Source organism: Argopecten irradians, chromosome 13, assembly GCF_041381155.1.
Source record: "Argopecten irradians isolate NY chromosome 13, Ai_NY, whole genome shotgun sequence".
In the NCBI taxonomy this organism is placed as follows: domain Eukaryota; kingdom Metazoa; phylum Mollusca; class Bivalvia; order Pectinida; family Pectinidae; genus Argopecten; species Argopecten irradians.
The window spans coordinates 21,369,891-21,389,727 of NC_091146.1; the positions used below are offsets into that span (position 1 = coordinate 21,369,891).

Below are 19,837 nucleotides of genomic sequence, written 5' to 3' on the forward strand. Positions count from 1 at the left end.
CAATATTTGTTTATTGTTTTTTTATCTGCTTTCCTTTTGTGCCAAGACATGAAACAAATTGATACAACTTCTACAATATCAAAAAATAAAAGCAAAAAAGTGGGAGGGCTATTATGTAACAATGGTATGACGAATAAGAATACGTGTATTACACAATAATACAAAGATTTCTTAGAATTGTAAGTCGTAACAAGATATAACGTCAGTGTTAGTCACCACTGAAATATTTGGGATTCAGGTAACTTAGTAGTAGCGCATTACCTCCAATCAGCTTTGGTGACTAAACCCCTTATGTAATGAAAAGTTTCAAGGTCATCTGATCCAAAATGGCAGAGATACGGCCGTTTAAAAAATGGCGATTTTGTCGTTTTCCCGCCAAAAATGTACAAGGTTCCATAGGCTACATAGACATAGCATGGAGAAATGTCTACCAAAGTTATGCTTTTCATCGATATTGACTTATCATTCAAGGTCACAGGTATAATTATCAAAACAAGTCTATTTTCCAATCCAAACTTTATGACTCTTATACCCCATAACTTAAGCTATTATGTATTAAATATCAAAACGGCTTGCCATACCCTAAAACGTCTAAAATGATTTTAACGGTCACCTACAAGTTCAGATATAGAATGAAACAAAGACATCGTCACGACGTCGGTCAGTGATTTTACAAATTTGACTTTTATGGAGAGTATTAGCTTCCATTAAACCTGTGAACTCCGAAATTTTTTGAGTTTAGTCATTTTGACCCTGTTTGGTCCCGCCCCCTGGTCCACCAGTGGGGTAGCGAGGACTGACATGGATGTTAAACTGCTATATCTCAGGCTAATAACTCTAATCAATTTTGATTTATTTCCTACGAAAATTAAGCAAAAAATGATCGTAAATCCGTGATACCTTAAAAAACTAAGGAAAAGTTGACCCCCTCCCCAGAGGGAAACGTAAGACTCCAGGCACATATAATTAACTTTTTTTTGTAAAGGACCTTTTAAGACCTTTCCATTTATGTAAAGTATTTGATTCTACCATTTCAGAAGAAAATTTTTGAAGATATTTGACCCCTTTTGACCCCGCCCCTAAGGCCCCTGCGGGTCAGTTATGGAAACTTTGCTTTTATGATTCAATGGGCATCTCATACTGATAATTCTGACAACTTTTGCAAATGACCAAATGATACCTAAAATGTGTTTTCCTTGTGTAAATTATAGTAAATTTAAAAGCGTTTGAATCTACCACATTTGTGAGTAGAGATGAAAAATTTTGAATTTTTAGTCAATTTGATCCTTTTTGGCCCCTCCCACAGACCCCTGGTGGTGGGCCGGGGACCATATGATTCACAATTTTGATTGACCTTATGCCTAAGAAGGTTTTTGCAAAATTTCTTTGAAAATGCATTAGTAGTTTTGGAGAAGAAGTCGAAAATGTATATTGTTTATCGTCGCACGACTGATGACGGACGACGACGGACAAAAGGCGATTAGAATGTAAACTCTGTGTTTTAGTTCTTACTTGCCTGTCTTATCATGATCTTTTAAATGTACAATTTGTATTTTAGTTCATACTTGCCTGTCTTATCATGATCTTTTAAATGTACAATTTGTGTTTTAGTTCTTACTTGCCTGTCTTATCCTGATCTTTTAAATGTACAATTTGTGTTTTAGTTCTTACTTGCCTGTCTTATCATGATCTTTTAAATGTACAATTTGTGTTTTAGTTCTTACTTGCCTGTCTTATCCTGATCTTTTAAATGTACAATTTGTGTTTTAGTTCTTACTTGCCTGTCTTATCATGATCTTTTAAATGTACAATCTGTGTTTTAGTTCTTGCTTGCGCCTGTCTTATCCTGATCTTTTAATTGTAAACTCTGTGTTTTAGTTCTTACTTGCCTGTCTTATCATGATCTTCTAAATGTACAATTTGTGTTTTAGTTCTTACTTGCCTATGTCTTATCCTGATCTTTTAAATGTACAATTTGTATTTTAGTTCTTACTTGCCTATGTCTTATCATGATCTTTTAAATGTACAATCTGTGTTTTAGTTCTTACTTACTTGCCTGTCTTATCCTGATCTTTTAATTGTACAATTTGTGTTTTAGTTCTTACTTGCCTATGTCTTATCATGATCTTTTAAATGTACAATTTGTGTTTTAGTTCTTACTTACTTGCCTGTCTTATCCTGATCTTTTAAATGTACAATCTGTGTTTTAGTTTTTACTTGCCTGTCTTATCATGATCTTTTAAATGTACAATTTGTGTTTTAGTTCTTACTTGCCTATGTCTTATCATGATCTTTTAAATTTTCAATTGTGTTTTAGTTCTTACTTGCCTGTCTTATCATGATCTTTTAAATGTACAATCTGTGTTTTAGTTCTTACTTGCCTGTCTTATCATGATCTTTTAAATGTACAATTTGTGTTTTAGTTCTTACTTGCCTATGTCTTATCATGATCTTTTAAATGTACAATTTGTGTTTTAGTTCTTACTTACTTGCCTGTCTTATCATGATTTTTTAAATGTACAATTTGTGTTTTAGTTCTTACTTGCCTATGTCTCATCATGATCTTTTAAATGTACAATCTGTGTTTTAGTTCTTACTTACTTGCCTGTCTTATCATGATCTTTTAAATGTACAATTTGTGTTTTAGTTCTTACTTGCCTATGTCTTATCATGATCTTTTAAATGTACAATTTGTGTTTTAGTTCTTACTTGCCTGTCTTATCATGATCTTTTAAATGTACAATTTGTGTTTTAGTTCTTACTTGCCTGTCTTATCCTGATCTTTTAAATGTACAATTTGTGTTTTAGTTCTTACTTGCCTGTCTTATCATGATCTTTTAAATGTACAATTTGTGTTTTAGTTCTTACTTGCCTGTCTTATCATGATCTTTTAAATGTACAATTTGTGTTTTAGTTCTTACTTGCCTGTCTTATCATGATCTTTTAAATGTACAATTTGTGTTTTAGTTCTTACTTGCCTGTCTTATCATGATCTTTTAAATGTACAATTTGTGTTTTAGTTCTTACTTGCCTATGTCTTATCATGATCTTTTAAATGTACAATCTGTGTTTTAGTTCTTACTTGCCTATGTCTTATCATGATCTTTTAAATGTACAATTTGTGTTTTAGTTCTTACTTGCCTGTCTTATCATGATCTTTTAAATGTACAATTTGTGTTTTAGTTCTTACTTGCCCTATGTCTAATCATGATCTTTTAAATGTACAATTTGTGTTTTAGTTCTTACTTGCCTATGTCTTATCCTGATCTTTTAAATGTACAATCTGTGTTTTAGTTCTTACTTGCCTGTCTTATCATGATCTTTTAATTGTACAATCTGTGTTTTAGTTCTTACTTGCCTATGTCTTATCCTGATCTTTTAAATGTACAATTTGTGTTTTAATTCTTACTTGCCTATGTCTTATCCTGATCTTTTAAATGTACAATCTGTGTTTTAGTTCTTACTTGCCTATGTCTTATCATGATCTTTTAAATGTACAATCTGTGTTTTAGTTCTTACTTGCCTATGTCTTATCCTGATCTTTTAAATGTACAATTTGTGTTTTAGTTCTTACTTGCCTGTCTTATCATGATCTTTTAAATGTACAATCTGTGTTTTAGTTCTTACTTGCCTATGTCTTATCATGATCTTTTAAATGTACAATCTGTGTTTTAGTTCTTACTTGCCTGTCTTATCATGATCTTTTAAATGTACAATTTGTGTTTTAGTTCTTACTTGCCTGTCTTATCCTGATCTTTTAAATGTACAATTTGTGTTTTAGTTCTTACTTGCCTGTCTTATCATGATCTTTTAAATGTACAATTTGTGTTTTAGTTCTTACTTGCCTGTCTTATCCTGATCATTTGGAAGCAATTATCATATATCTTTTATTTGGATTTCTAGTTAATGCTCGACTTGTAATTTGGCCCTAAAAGACACTGGCCGTCGATGAGCACTAAAACGCAACAAAACAAACAAAATGCGCGTTGTCAGTATAATGTGACAACATTGAGAGTGTTGCTTTGTGTTTTCGGTGGCATGTTTCAGTGACATAGCACTATAAAAAGGCATTATGCAGATGATACCTCACTTGCACTTAATGGCACAGAAAAATCCGTTAAAGAACCTCTAACAGAACTTGACTTTTTTTGCGAATATATCAGGACTTAAAATAAATATTTCAAAAACACAAGTAATTTGGATAGACAGTAAGACATATAGCACGGATAAATTTCTTCCTGAACTTGATCTACAATGTGGTGGCCTTCACTTTGCTAGGTATTGAATTCAATATTAACTTCCACATGGTTCCTCAGTTAAACTTTGATTAAAAAAACTTACAAAATTAAAATCACTCATAAGATCCTGGAAATAAAGATTTTAACACCAATTGGCAAAATAAATGTAATTAAATCTATTTTAGTTTAATTATCTGTTTATATCATTACCAAACCCAGATGGAAAATTTATCGGGAAATTGAATTCTACATTGTATGATTTTCTATGGAATAGTAAAGTAGATAAAGAAAGAAGAGAAGTAGTTGTTCAGGATTATGTTAATTGTGGGTTAAGTATGATTGATATCCAAACTTTTATAGATTCTCTTAACTTAGGTTGTCCTATGTGCATCAAAATGGCAAGCCATTCTGAAAACTTATGTCAATATAGATTTGTTGATTCAAACTGGTTCAGACCATATAAACAAAATGTGAACTGAAATGTGAAAACAAGTTTTGGTTAGATGTTTTGAAAGCCTGTAAAAAATGAATTTGGCTAAGGAAGGGATTTGAATGATTAGGCTATTTATCTGAAGACCCTACTATGGTTTAATGACAAAATTCTTATTGACAGAAAGTCAATTTTCATTAAAGACTGGTATAAAAAGGGAGTCAAAAATATATAGGACTTAATAAGAAATTGTGATTCTGGTAGAATTTATTCAAAAATATCACATAGAGACTAACTTAAACTAACTTCCTTCAGCATCATAATGTTATATCAGCAGTAAAATAATTCAATCGCAATCCTAAAACCGAAATATCTTGTCCATTTATCCCAATATATTATGAACAAATGTTTAGCAAATCTAAAGGTTCCAAAGTGTTTTATAGTAGCCTTATAACAACCAATATTGTACCATCAGGACAAAAGAAATGGAATTCAATTTTTGATTTGAGTAATAGATCATGGACAAAATGTTTTTAAGCTTCCATTTACGATTACAAAAAACACAAAATTTCAGTGGTTGCAATGTAGAGTTAATAATAGTATTATGGCAACTAATTCTTTTTTATTTAAAGCTCGATTGTTCAGACGCCTATGTGTACGCTTTGCAACTCGGAATATGAAACTATTACACACTTGCTTTGGGAATGTCAAGAGGTGCAAAAACTTCTTGTGAGTCTTGAAACTCTTTTAGACACTCTTTTTATTCCTTTTAGTTTCTATAGAGAATCTTTCATTTTTGGACTTCTCCTTCAAAATGTAAATAGTAGAATTGATCATGAAATACTCATTATAGTGAAACACTATATATATATATAATGCGTCATCTTCACAAATCTTTAAATTTAAATTATCTAATTTAATACTATCATAATCTTCAAAAATGCTTGGCTTATAACAAAGGTAATATTTATGTAGCAAAACTTTCGAACGGAATGGCAAAAATGGGAAAAACTTGATTTGCTATCATTAATGTATAATTAATTTATTTTCTTTCGCCTCTTTGTTTCTCTCTCTCATATGTTCTGACATATTTTGTCTCCTGGGCTTTGAAAAAATATTTGCCTTTTTACTTATATTTTAGTAGTCTATAATGATACTAATTTATCCATCCCCCTTCTCTCTTTTTCTCTATCTTTTTTTTTTAAATCTTTCTGTCTACCTATGTCCCTATGCCTGTCTCTATGTATGTCTTTCTGTCTGTATTTGTATCATATGTCTATATGCTCATATGTGTATGTAGGTGTGCGTGATATCGATGGTGTGTAAATGTGTGATGGTGTGTGAGAAGGTGTATATGTTATGTACCAAGTATGTATGCATATAAGGTATATATATCTTGCTATAAAAATAATGACGAATGATAGTGAGTGAGTGAGTTTACATCTCAATATATGTCCATGTATTTATAAAATTGACTGGAAAAAAATAAAGTTATAAAAAGGCTCCACTATACACGAATTCCGAATACCACAGTCTAAATCACCAAGACACCCAAATAACCCTGGCTGTTAAGAGGACGTATATATATATATATATATTTCTGAAATGATCTAGTTTCATTATAGATCTCGCAATATTTATTCACAGAGATACAATGATAATTAAATTCATTGATAGGTTAAATTATATTGTACGATATATTAAAAATATATATGCATTTTACATATATAGAATTATGTTTCTGAATATATAAAATTTTGTTATATTGTAGGAGAGATTTAGATACTGTATCTATTGTAGTGTATGTACTATCATTGTACAGACATTCGACAGAAATGTCTAGGTGACTATCATCTTTCAGTTTAATAAAAAAAAGAGAATGAAAAATAATTGATATGAAAATATGACATATATCGTGGGTTTCTAATTTCTTTATTGGACCAAAGATCATTATGTCAAATTAGAACATTTGAGAATTAACCATGGCAACGGTTTTATATCAAACCAGCTTGAGCTGATAATATTTTTGCCATAAAACTATCTTTGAATAATGTGACACATTTATCTAACTTAAAATGAATTGTGTTATTACTACAGCTTTATGTAGCATGCCCATTTTGTCCCATATTACGATAATTTTCATGAAATAATAACTGTGTGTTTCTTGGTGTCTTCATCCATGCTTCAGTGATATAGCACTATAAAAAGGGCAACAGTTCCACTATACAAGAAGACACAACATTAATATACTGCAGTCTCCCAAATCACGCACCTCGCACAACATATACACAACACACCGCATACATGGGAGGCCGTCCTTACATGACCATAGCTGTTAAAAGGACGTTACTTAATCAAAACGAAGACTTTAAAACATTGTTTGAACCAATACCGGATTTGTTTTAATCAATCTGATTAAAACACAGATCCTCATTATCCCTACGTTTGATATGAGGATCTGACAACATCACATTAGGGGTCACGTCAAGATGACCTTTGCAAATGGCCAATCAAATTGGTGTTGCCAGAATCTTGACTGGGGACGAAATATTTTGAAAAAGCTGTCAAAGTTATTTTCGACTATCTAGTTATCTCGCCCAAAGAGCACAATGAAGCTTAATGTATATGTATACTGGGACGAAAAGGCGTTATCAGTTGACGTATCAACATGTAGAAAATGTATTTGATCGGAAGTACACGTGGTAAAGGTCATCCGAACATGACTCCTTATGGAATGTTGTCAGATCCTCTATTTGACGAAGTGGTTATAAGGATTTGTATTTTTAATCAGATTGTGTTTTAATTGAATGAGCTAGTTTTCTTGTATTTTTTTAAAGAGATGCAATTTACATAGATATATCAGTTTCTCAGATATTAGCAATCCATGTACTATTTCTATACAAAAATCACCTTTCAAGCTAAATAATTACAGGCAATAGGCACATGACGTTAGAAATGTACCACTTTTCCATTTCATGACCATATAGGACGACTAAATCTGGGATGCTACATGTATATATCTTTTTTATTCCTAACGTTTCCATTGATACTGCCTCAATTTCGGCATTGAGTTTAGTGTTTGCCCATGCCAAGAAGACACTGGGTCTGGTCCCCGTCAAGACAAGTTGTAGTCTATAGACGTGGTTGTTTATTCTCTTGGTTAAGTGATTAATGAAAAGAGATTGGAACGACCGGTTTGTCAATCGTCAATATAATGTGACGGAGTTGGGTGTGCTGTTTGGTGTCTTTGGCAATATGCTTCAGTCAGACAACACAAAAATGGCGAGCAAAACAACAAATAAAATTTGGTCCGAATAATGAACCTTGATATACCCCTGACATGTTAATAATAAAGATACTCCACCGCTGACAAATGACATTTGTTATCAAAAATTACGAATAAATAGTTTTCTTCAGTTACAAAAGTTACTTACTTAAATACACCATTGATACACGTATTGATTTCATAGACAAAAGAGTCCCAAAATGAATTTTGAATGTTGAAAATATTATCTTTTGTAAATTGAATTATAAGGATTAATGTGAATATTTTTTCATGCTATGGAAATATAACACAAAAATCTGAGTGTATTCTTATCATAAACCGCTTCGGTTAATTTAGAGTACACTCAGATTTTTGTGTTATATCTCCATAACATAAAAAAAATCTATTCAAGTCAATCCTTAATATTGTTGAGAAATCAATATTATTTGATGACATACAACATTGTTTCAATACCGTTTTGCAGGGTTTGCGCTTGGAGTTCCATAAAATGTAGTCCCATTATGTGATGAGATATCACTAAAATTGAATCCTTTTCATTCTCTATGCCTTAAAGGAACATGTGTTAAGAAGGAATCTTGCGTTACAATTTCATTGAGCATCTTTTATTTGGCCATAGCACAGACCGCTAGAACCTTTGAAAAGACATCTTACAATAACCATTGAATTTTGTCCATGACAAACCCAGGTGCATTTTGTTGTACTATGACATAGAATCTGTAAGATACCTTTAAAAAGGCCCAAAACTATATCAAATTGATGTTCAATTACGTAACTCAAAATTTTATATTTTTGCAAATTTTGATTGAATATCTATGGGTTTAAAAATTAAACAATTTTTTACAGAGTCTTGAAAAAAATTGACCAAATTTAGAGACCTATATATAGCAATATCAGATTTTCACTGAAGTGGTAACCTACTTCTGGTTTTGTACACCAAATCTATTTTGTAATTTTGGACTATAATATCAATCTGAAAAATCTGAAACCGGTAAAGTCATTATCTGAAGATGAAACTGTTTGAAGGTCTATTTTTAGAAATTCAAGTAAATACTTTGAAAAACATGTAATTAATTTTCAAGCATATTCGTTATTACATCACTGAAGGTTCATCTAATGCTAAAAACAATTTGTATTGATAGATAATAAGAGCGTAGGATGCCTAATTGTTTGTTTGATTAATTAACGTCCTATTAACAACCGGGTCATCAAAGGACAGCCTCTCATGTATGCGGTTTGTAACGTGTATGGAGTGCGTGTGTGTGTTCTGGGAGACTGCAGTATATTCTTGTTGTGTCTATTTGTATATAAACTTTTGCCCTTTTTATATTGTTATATCATTGAAGCATGCTGCCGAAGACACCAAGCAACACACTCCACCCGGTCACATTATGTTATACTGACAACAGGCGAACCAGTCGTCCCACTCCCTGTAAGCTGAGCGCTAAGCAGGAGTAGAAACAACCACTTTTATGGTCTTTGGTGTGTCTCGGCCAGGAGGCAGAACCCAGAACTTACCTCACAGGGATTAGCGCTAACAGAAGTTCAAAACTGAGGCGGTGACAAGGGAGACGTTAGGAAAAATAAAGATAGTTAGGAAGAAGAGAAAAGATAATATCCTAAAAATCGTCTTTTACGATGATGCAATATGGGCAGCAGGTACAATTTCAACGCTTTACCTGCAGAGTGCCTCAATCAGAAAATATAAGAAATTTTTATTGTGGATGCTTTCTTTTATTTTTTCGGATTTTCATTCCTCACTTTCGGTTTTTGTACACCTACTGCCTACAAATCTAATCAAACCTACATTTTCAAGTTGAATATTATGTTTTTATATATATTTTTTTTATAAATTAAAGACAAGTACTACAACTTTGTTCGCAATTTGTAATGAACTAGGAAAGCAATTTTATTTATTTTCAAACATATTCATTATCACATCACTGAAGGTTTATCTAATGTTCAAAACAATTTGTATTGGTAGATATAGTGAAATAGCAGCGTATGGGTGCCTCAATTAGAAATTGTAAGGAAATTCTAAGGGGGATTTTTATTACTTTTTTGAATTTATATTCCAATGGCTCCCTCACCTTCGGATACTGTTTAACTACAACTTACAAATCGAATAAAACCTACATTTTCAAGTTAAATATTCCATTTTTACGTATCATTAAGTGAGCAGTATGGCGTCATATACGATATTGATAATTTGTAGACCAACAAGAGTTGTGACTTTGAAATAACTTTCCCGTATCCGATATTTCCGAAATTTTCAATATGGTCACTTATATTGTATAGTTTGCAAATACAAAAATGTGTAAGTGTACAATAACCGAAAGTGAGGGAGCCAATGGCACTACAAAATACACGGTGGTTTTGTAAAATTGGTTCGTGGGCAAAATTCTATGGTACACTTGTAGCTGTAACAAGTCCTTTGAACTCGTTTCAAGGGTTGGCCTTTATGTTGCCACTTTGATAAAATTAGTTCGTAGATAAACAAAGTGTTACGAATGAAATGTAGAAGTTCTGTAGGTTCTGTTGTTGTGTGGATATGTAGGACTCAAACACGGGTTGGTAGCTTCTGGTGTTTATTCGTGGAGTCCTTAAGAGCGACTGCGTTACCTTTCGAAACCTTAGTTTATATAGATATACACGGACATTCAACATCAATCAGTTTTATAATAAATGTCAGAGTACATATCCTACTTAAGTAATCTGACCACTTCTTGTCACGAACATGCTTCTACTTAGGTAATAGTGGATTCAAATAAATTAATGTAAATGTTTTGTGTCCTGAATAACTAGTAGCCGAAAAAACAATGTTAACACTTCTGCTCTACCAATATAGCAACCTATTAATTTATACTATCGAGTACTAAAGCCGGGTCCTGCATCCATACATTAGCTATAGCCATTCGACCCGGATCGATATCACTTGTACCACATACACTTATTCATACTTACATGTGTACTTATATACGTGAATGTCTTTATTGTACGACTGATCTGAGCGGGAATCTCAAAAATAAAACCACTCTGTAGAAAGTATGCATTAATTGGTGAAATGACCGGGATATATAAGTACTGGAATTTACCTATATTATGGACCATTATCTATATATAGGGGTTTTACACTTGTTAATTACTGTCGATCAATGATCGGTATATATATTGGTGTAGCAGATGTGAAGTCCGCTGGTGTGGAGGGCTGGGCAAGCAGGGACACATCACTCTATTCTGCTCTCGGATATTTCATCATCACTTTAAAATCACGTAAGTAAACAAATAATGGTCTGAGTCTTAGTCCAACGACGTGAATCAAGAAAACAGTAAGTACACTCATATAAATCGAATTTCTCGCTGTTTCGAACTTTTTGCTCGGTCCCGAATTAAATTACTTCACTATGTAACATTACTAACTCATTATACTAATCGACGTTTTATGAATGGAAGATTTTGATATATCAGAATTTTTTTCATGTACCATAATATTGTGGACTCTGAGGATTTGACCGTTATCGCGGATAAAAAGGAACATATAAATTCTCTTTTCGTTATTTTCTTAATTTGCGCTGTTCTTTGACGAAAATGGACAGAAATTTATATAAAGTTTGTAAATAAAATATGATGTTCAAGTTGGTGTTATCACGAAGAAAAAAAATAATGTTAATCTACATCTTGGCATAGACTTTCACTATAAAACAGTTAACACGGGCGTCTAAATTTGTATATATACACATATTCATGTCAGCTTTCTGTTTTGTGGAATCTACTGAACCGACTTTATTAAATTGCCACATGTTGTTCAATTGTCGTTTAACAAACCAGTTTGATGACTTGCATCTTTCGGGGTTGTATAGGTTTGAGCGGAAATAACAGTCAAATATGTCTCTAAAGACCACTCTATGGCCAGAGGACAAAATGGTCTTTTAAGAAAGGCGATATTTATGCAAAAGTTGAATTGCATTGCAATTTACAATTTTCGACCCACAGAAAATGGATGTTTTAAACAAGTAGTATTTATTCAGAGATAGCCTCTAAGGCAGGTTTTACGTTAATGTTAAATCGGCCCTACAATTACCCATGCTTTGACTAACTCTGCTTATTCGAAATGAAATTGGCTGTTCAAAACATGAACGAGTCCGAAATCTACTGCTTCATTGTCATTAAAACTGATTTGCACAAAGATGTCTTATGGAACCACCCTTTACTTCTTATTAATTTGAAATATAATTTTCAGCCATTTCTGGTAGCACGTGTAACGTAAATATAAACGAAAATTTTGAAAACAAAACCAAAGCTGAAAATCTCTGAATAATAGTTTACCATGTTTGAATCAAAAATTTTCTATCTTTGGGCGAGTTGTTTCAAAAAAATGAAATGAGACATTTTGTTGGAGACTTGAATACAGCATATATGTAATTAGCGACGGCATACTTATTTGTTTAAATCATCTTATTATTTATCCGTATACAATTTAAGATTTCAATTATTTTAGTATCTAGTCCTAATGATTTGTTAAGAAATGTCCATTGAAAATCTATAAAACCTGTAAAATATCTAAGCATTATAGTGTCTTTGCAGACAATCTCCATAATGCGCTACAGCGCATTATGAAAAGATTGTCTGTATTTTCTGGCATTTATATAACCATATATTTTACCGACCGTACAATACATACTTAAATTAACATCATCTACTCTTTTTGGGGGTTTGTTGATAAAGTTCTGCGAACCAGACCATGAAAACTGTTTATTGTCGATGACATAATCCACAAGATGGAATAGCCATTTTACGGTGATCAGTTGATGCATCCACGTCAACATTGTTGACGTCATAATGGTCACATTTTGGACGTCCATTATATCACCATATACCTCACTTCGTTTTTGTTGGCTTATATAGTTGTTGTGACAAATGAATGTAACTGTTGATATATTGGAAATATCCAATCTTGTATTATTAAAATACAGACAGCTCTGTCTATAAAGACCACTCAATGGACAATAGAAAAATGGTCTTTATAGCCAGGCAGTCTTAATACACAGGTTGAATTGTATTGCCATTTTATCATTTGGGACTCTAGAAAAGTGATCTTAATCATTATAAGCTGGTGGTCTTTACACAGAGGTGGTCGCTAAGGCAGGTTTTACTGTACACATTGAGATCCTGATAATAAAGATTTATGTTTTAATCAGCTTGGTACCCGATACTTTGTATACGAATACGTCTTCCGGCTTTGGTGCGCGTATAGAATCGTGAATTCGTATATATTTAGATATAATCTTATTGAAAACAATAAAATAAATATTCATATAACTTTTCAATGTCGTAAATCGTCGCATATTTCCACATGTTTGGCTAGTAACCTTATCCGTGAAGCAAATGAAGTGTCGGAACAGCTGTTCGGAATAGGTTTACATAGATAAATGATCCATTTATATAATTCCAGTGTCTGTATTATTTATAGATGAAATATAATTTCAGATAAAATAAAATAGGGGCGAGTAAGCGGATATGATTATTAATTATCAAAAGACTTAAGGATGTATTCTTCTGAGGTTTCAGTCCCGTTGAAGTCTCGTTTCAACATAGATCAAAGAAGTTATGAGATTTTCAAATATGATTTATCAGTATCTGTACCAAGTTGCCAGACGCAAGTTTTGTCAAAAAATTACATTTCTATTTTTAGTAGATTTTTTTTATACAGGGATTTTAAGAAATGGCCCATTTGGCGGCCATTTTGAAATTGTGTCTTTTTTCGCTTCAAGTAGAGCCACAGTTTTATCATTTTTTACTGAAATTGTTTTTACTTAAATCATCACTGCGCCAGCATTTTTAGCTCTATTTAGCTAATTTTTGCTGCAAATCGTTACTTGGTTCCTAGTAATTAAAATATTGAGCATTAATATGTGAAACGAAACACTTTTGTGACTTTATGTTTACATTTAATGCTAATTTGGGCACTTTTATTTTTTACTCTAAAATACTAAAAATAAAAAAAAATTCAAATGGGGCAAAAAAGTAAGCACACGGACCCCCAATTTTTCTTCCTGATTTAGAAAGAACAACCGTTTCCCTATTGATATGCAAAATAATAACAAAAGTTTAATACCAGAACTTTTTCTATAAAGTGTTAAATTAGGCAAAAATGGCTGAAAATGGTGCATTTTGTAGCTCAAAATTAAGGGGTAGGGGTAGCATATGTTATTATTCTGAGAAAAAAATATTAGTCTAATTGATCAAAACTGGTATATTTTTAAAGAAGACTACTAGAAAATGAATTCTACAAACATTCATACATATCAAACACCTCATTAGGAAATTATGGCTTTAATCTCTATCTTATATGGTCAAAACGGCAAAATTCCCATAAAATCCAATATTTTGTCAACTAGGTGTCTTTGAGTGACAAAAGCTCAAAAACAAGCACACGGACATATGTTTTTTCTTCCATTTCCTTTTATGGTATGAACTCCTTTTTCCAAAAATCTATATGAGAAAAAAAGTTTAATACAAGAAAATTTTGACTTATTAATTATCAAAAGACTTAATGCACACAATGGTATGTTAACAATTTCACTACAACCCCATTCAATAAACACACCAAATTTGCGTTGGCGTTGTTCAGCATATGACCTGCCAACCACTTTTTTGACGTCATTATCATGGTCACTCCAGCGATCACGGAAGATGACTGTCGACATGTTTGTTCTGTCCTTGTTTATAATGATTTGTTTTGTATTATTATGCATGCAAATTCTCTCGAAATTTTATGATATTTTATCAAATGTAAAATATAAGCATTGCATTGCAGTCAGTTGGTAATTATATGAATACGAATATCAACTGGACAACGGTAAATTGAAAAGCGTGCTGTATTCAATTTGCCGTTGTCCAAATGATATTCATACCCCCTTACATAATTGCCAATGTATCGTGAAATCACACATTTGCCAAAGATCGAGATTGTTGTATGCCTACATGTAGAAAATATACCTAAGTAAATTTTATGAAAATCTATCAACATGTTTTGAATTTGTGTTTTGTCGCCATTTTTATGTGTTTTTATCTTATTGCACCCACGGGTGTCTTGAGAAATAAAGAAACATTAAAATCTAAAACCTTGAATTTAAAAAATTCTGAAAATTTCTCTAATTCAACGAAACGTAATCATATTTGTTGTCACTGATACCAAATGTTCACGCTCCTGCTCAATTATTTCCCTCTAGGCAGTAAGATACTGTAAACTTAACTATTTTCGCGACGTTTTGATTTCGGGAATTTCTTCCTGGTTTTTCATCTTCTCTGTCTGACACGCCTTTACATGACCTTGACTGTTTATCAAAATCTTTACACAGACTGCTTTAGAGTTAGCTCCCTTGCGGGTAGGTATCGATTGCTACGTCATTATTCTGTGAGCGCAATTCACATCGTTTTCTCCGAAAAATATGACGTTACGCTAGCAAACACATGACCTCACAACCAAAACCTACCAGCAAGGGCAGATAACTCTGTAATATGCAAATACAGAATATAATCCTAGTAATAAACCACCAGACTCTTATGATCTTATAATTAAAGATTTTGTTTCTTTTGTTACAGTAAATGTTAGAGTAAGATATATTACACATCATGGACGAGGATCTGAGCAATGGAATTAAGACGAACGGTTTTATCAGGGCTAGAAAGATGCTTTATGGAATAGAGGAATTACCGCCCTTTTTGATCATGCTGCCAGTAGCATTTCAGGTAAAGTCCCCTTTTTTATTATGTCTTGATTTTATATAATTAACGAATGAATTGGACACAATTTATGATTACACTTATAGAAGTCTTCTTCAAGAAAAAAAATGTTTACATTATTATTGTGTTAATCATTTCAGGTAAATCCTGTATTAATGTAAGAGTTCCTTAGTACAAGGATAATTTAGTATTTATCTTAGTGTCAATTTTGAAATTATACTTTTTACATACATTTGTCAAGTTTTAACATTTCGCGTCTGTTAGAAGGGCTAGTTAGATGATGTCAATTACTGAAAGATTATTAGGATGTGTGGATTCTGAAAAAAGTATCTATCTCTGTGTATATGTTATATGTTTATATAATACAATGTGACAAATGTTTATTCGTTGTAGCATCTAGTGTTCTGTTTTGGGTCCATGCTAAGTATAACATTCATTGTGGCTGATTCTGTGTGCGCTCCCGTCGGTGACCCCATCAGGTCACAACTCTTCTGCTCCTCATTATTCATGGTCGGCTTGACAACGACCATACAGGTCGTGTTAGGAGTCAGGTAAATACAATTTTAATTTGGCGCACCACCGCCGACAGAGCAGGAATACTATTTATCATTTAGAGAATAATTTATGTTTAATCGTGTTTAAATATGTCTAATTAACACAAACACACATATAAAATAATTTGTTTTGCTTATGTTGTCTGTAAAATTAGTAAATCATGCCATATATGGCATATTTTTTCGGGATGCAATTAGTTATTTCAAATACTTTTATATTGAAGTAAATTAAGAAGCTCAAACTTTTCATTGATGGTACAAGTGTAAAGTAAGTAACTTTTGTTAATGAAAACAAATACCAATTCACCTTTCTCCTAGTTTTGTATTAGATAAAATGATGCACTTTCATCACAGAAATTAAGAGTTTTAACACAGTAATGTAAATCTTTGTGATCGAATGCACCATGATAAAATGCAATATATCATTGTTTTTGATGATGTCATTAATGCCGTCACAATATTCAATTAAGAAATCCTAGATATACATTATTGTATTCCAACACAAGGTCATATCGTTTGTTTTCTATAATTTCCTATTTCGTGCAATTTTGATTTTTCATATCGAAATTACTACATATCAGTTTAAAGTAATATTCTGCAACACCTGGTACTGCTGAAATCCATGATAAAAGCAGAAAGAGGGTTCCTATGTATGCTATCCTTTAACACTGTCTCGCTTTTACCCATCCGCTATGAGTTACTATCACTGTCGTTATATCCACACTGACCTATGTCATAGTAAAACTGAACGTACGGTGCACGAAAACATATGAGACAACTTGCCTTTGAAATTTAGCATCGCTCTTTACTCTTCAAAGAAGGTTCTGCAGACGGCCTGTGATTGGTCTTTGTAATTTTTGTCTCTTGCCTTCTGTTTGACAATGATATAGTCCATGGATGGATATAATACCAGTAATAGTAACTCCTGAAGTATCGATTATCGATCTGTTGACCCTAAATCTAACCTTTGTCCGTTTATGGAAGGTGCAACGTTTGTAGTTTTCGCTTTGCACATACCATACCTGATATGCACTACTTTATATCCATACTAATTAATTATAATGCACATATTGTTAATATAGACTGTACTCAAATACTTACGTCTACAGTAACTTGACACATAAAAGTGAAGTATTTGCGTAATGACATAAGGTAAAACTAGTTTTTCTTGTATTTTTTCAGACTTCCAATTTTCCAGGGACCATCACAAACCTTTTTATTTCCGCTGATAGTTGTTTGGCAGTGCCCCCAGCATCTACTCAGTAAGTTACAAACCTTTTTATTTCCACTGATAGTTGTATGGCAGTGCCCATAAAACCTACTCTGTAAGTCATAAAGCTTATTTTTACTGTAAAACCGGTATTCAAATTAAACAACATTATCCGCGGAAATATTTTTATTTTTGTGTGTATTTTTAATGTGTTGTTATAAATTTCTAGTATTTATGCGAACACCGCATTATGAAGTATAGATATCTCTTTCTCAGGATGTCAAACTAATATAAAATACAACATAATGCTTAATAATTAATCAAAACATTGTATGCCACATTATGTAAAAATTATTAGCGCAAAGCTCATACCGGTAGTTTAATCACTTATGGAAAAGGTTTGCTGAAAAGAAACACATTTGCGGAAAATGAAAAATGCCCAAAATATGAAGGAACCTATCTTCAAATATATATCTTCAATGTCATTGATTTATCTAATATAACAAATATCAATTCCGCGGCGTGCTTCAGTGATATAGCACTATAAAAAGGGCAATAGTTCCGCTACTGCAGTCTCCCAAAACACACGCCATGCACTTTATTCACGCAACACATCGCATACAAGAGATGCCGTCCTCTTCATGACCCTGGCTTTTAATAGGACGTTAATTAATTAAACAAGCAAACAAGAATTTACATATATTCCGTCTATTCAATATATCCGTTTATTATATCCCACCAATTAATACAATATAGACAAAGGAATGCAACATAATGACAAAACACAAACTAAATTATCTAAACATGTGTTCCTACAATAACATACATTAAAACAATTGTTGTTCGCCGTTATCTTAGTGTTATATAAACAAAACTGTTGTCGGACTAAGCGTAATTCCCATTGTCACGAGTCTATTTCCCAACGAACAATCAGGTTAGTTAAAATTGTACCTGCGGCCATCATTACATTTTCTGATTCATATAAATGTAGCAATAACAAATTATTGTTTGTTTTATTGATTTATTATTTAAACATATCTACAATCTGATTAAAATGCAGATCCTTATTATCACAACGTTTGATAAGAGGATCTGAGAAAATCCCATGAGGAAACCCTAGGGACAAGGAGACCTTTTGAAATGACCAATCAAATTGCTGTCTGCAAAAAATTTTGACAGTGAATTTAAGTGAACAAAATTGTTTGAAAATCTGTCAGATTTATTTTCGTGTACATAGTCATTTCGCCCAAAGAGTAAAACAAAGCTAATTGTATATGTATACTAGAACGAAATAGCGTTTTCAGTTGAATGTAGGAAATGATTTATCTGAAGAACACGTGATATAAAGGTCATCCGAACCTGACCCCTTATGGGATGTTGTCAGATTCTCTATTGAACGAATTGGTTATGAGGATCTGTATTTTAGTCAGATTGACATTGACATATCTTTTGTTGAAATAACAGAATTATGCACAACTTATCAATGAGATTTTAGGCATCTTGGCTGTCTGGATTCGATACTGTTGATCTAAGTGTCTTCAATATTTCATTAAATAATAAGATGATGGATATATTTATAACCTCTTGTAGCATATTTTTGTGGTGAATTACTTTGTCTTAAATAAAATACCAATGCGTAATATTATCAGCCATCTACAATCGTAGTTTCAAACAACAACTTTTCCAGTTTTTATTCGATGAAATTTCTAATACTAAAAAATGAAATATGCGTTCCATGAATCAATCATTTCAAATAATCAGATAATGAAAATTGTGTAAATTCGTGTAATTTTTTTGGAAAATTGTGAAACAAAATTGTAGAAAATTGTCGAAAATTGTGAAAAAGTGTAGATAGTTCGTGTCATGCAATAGATAAATATGATAAGTGTATACTTATTCAAATCCTATTGAACCTTTTAGTATTATCAGTCTTATTATATCTTTATGTTTCTACTTGTGTTCTTCGTTCGCTATATCTTTTGTTTTCTATGTATTTCTTTTATTAAAACGTATTTGTTCTGTAAATAGTATATATCGCCTATACAAAGTTTGTTATATAATACGTGTGGCGAGGGCCGTTATAAGTTGTCATATCTGTGTCAAATGAAGTTTCTTATTCCACAGCCCAACAATCAGTATTGCCCAATGTCAGTCACACACCAGCGAACTTTACAAGAGTTTTCTACAACACATCAGGATCATCAGCGAACTTTACCAACAGAACGGCGACTTTATTTTCAAACGAGAGCATCCCCATGGGAAATTTGGAAAGACAACAACTTGTTTACTCACGAATTAACGAAGTAACAAAAATACTTAATTTAATAAAGTATTTTATTCTTATTTCCACATCATTATTAAAGATGCTCCACCGCA

At 32.3% G+C, this 19,837-nt stretch overlaps 1 protein-coding gene across 1 annotated transcript in view; it reads right to left on the bottom strand.

The window, feature by feature from the left end:
• LOC138305885 (mucin-2-like) overlaps positions 1 to 19,837 on the bottom strand; it is a 403,923-nt gene that overhangs the window by 51,332 nt on the left and 332,754 nt on the right. The gene's annotated exons all lie outside the window — the stretch shown is intronic.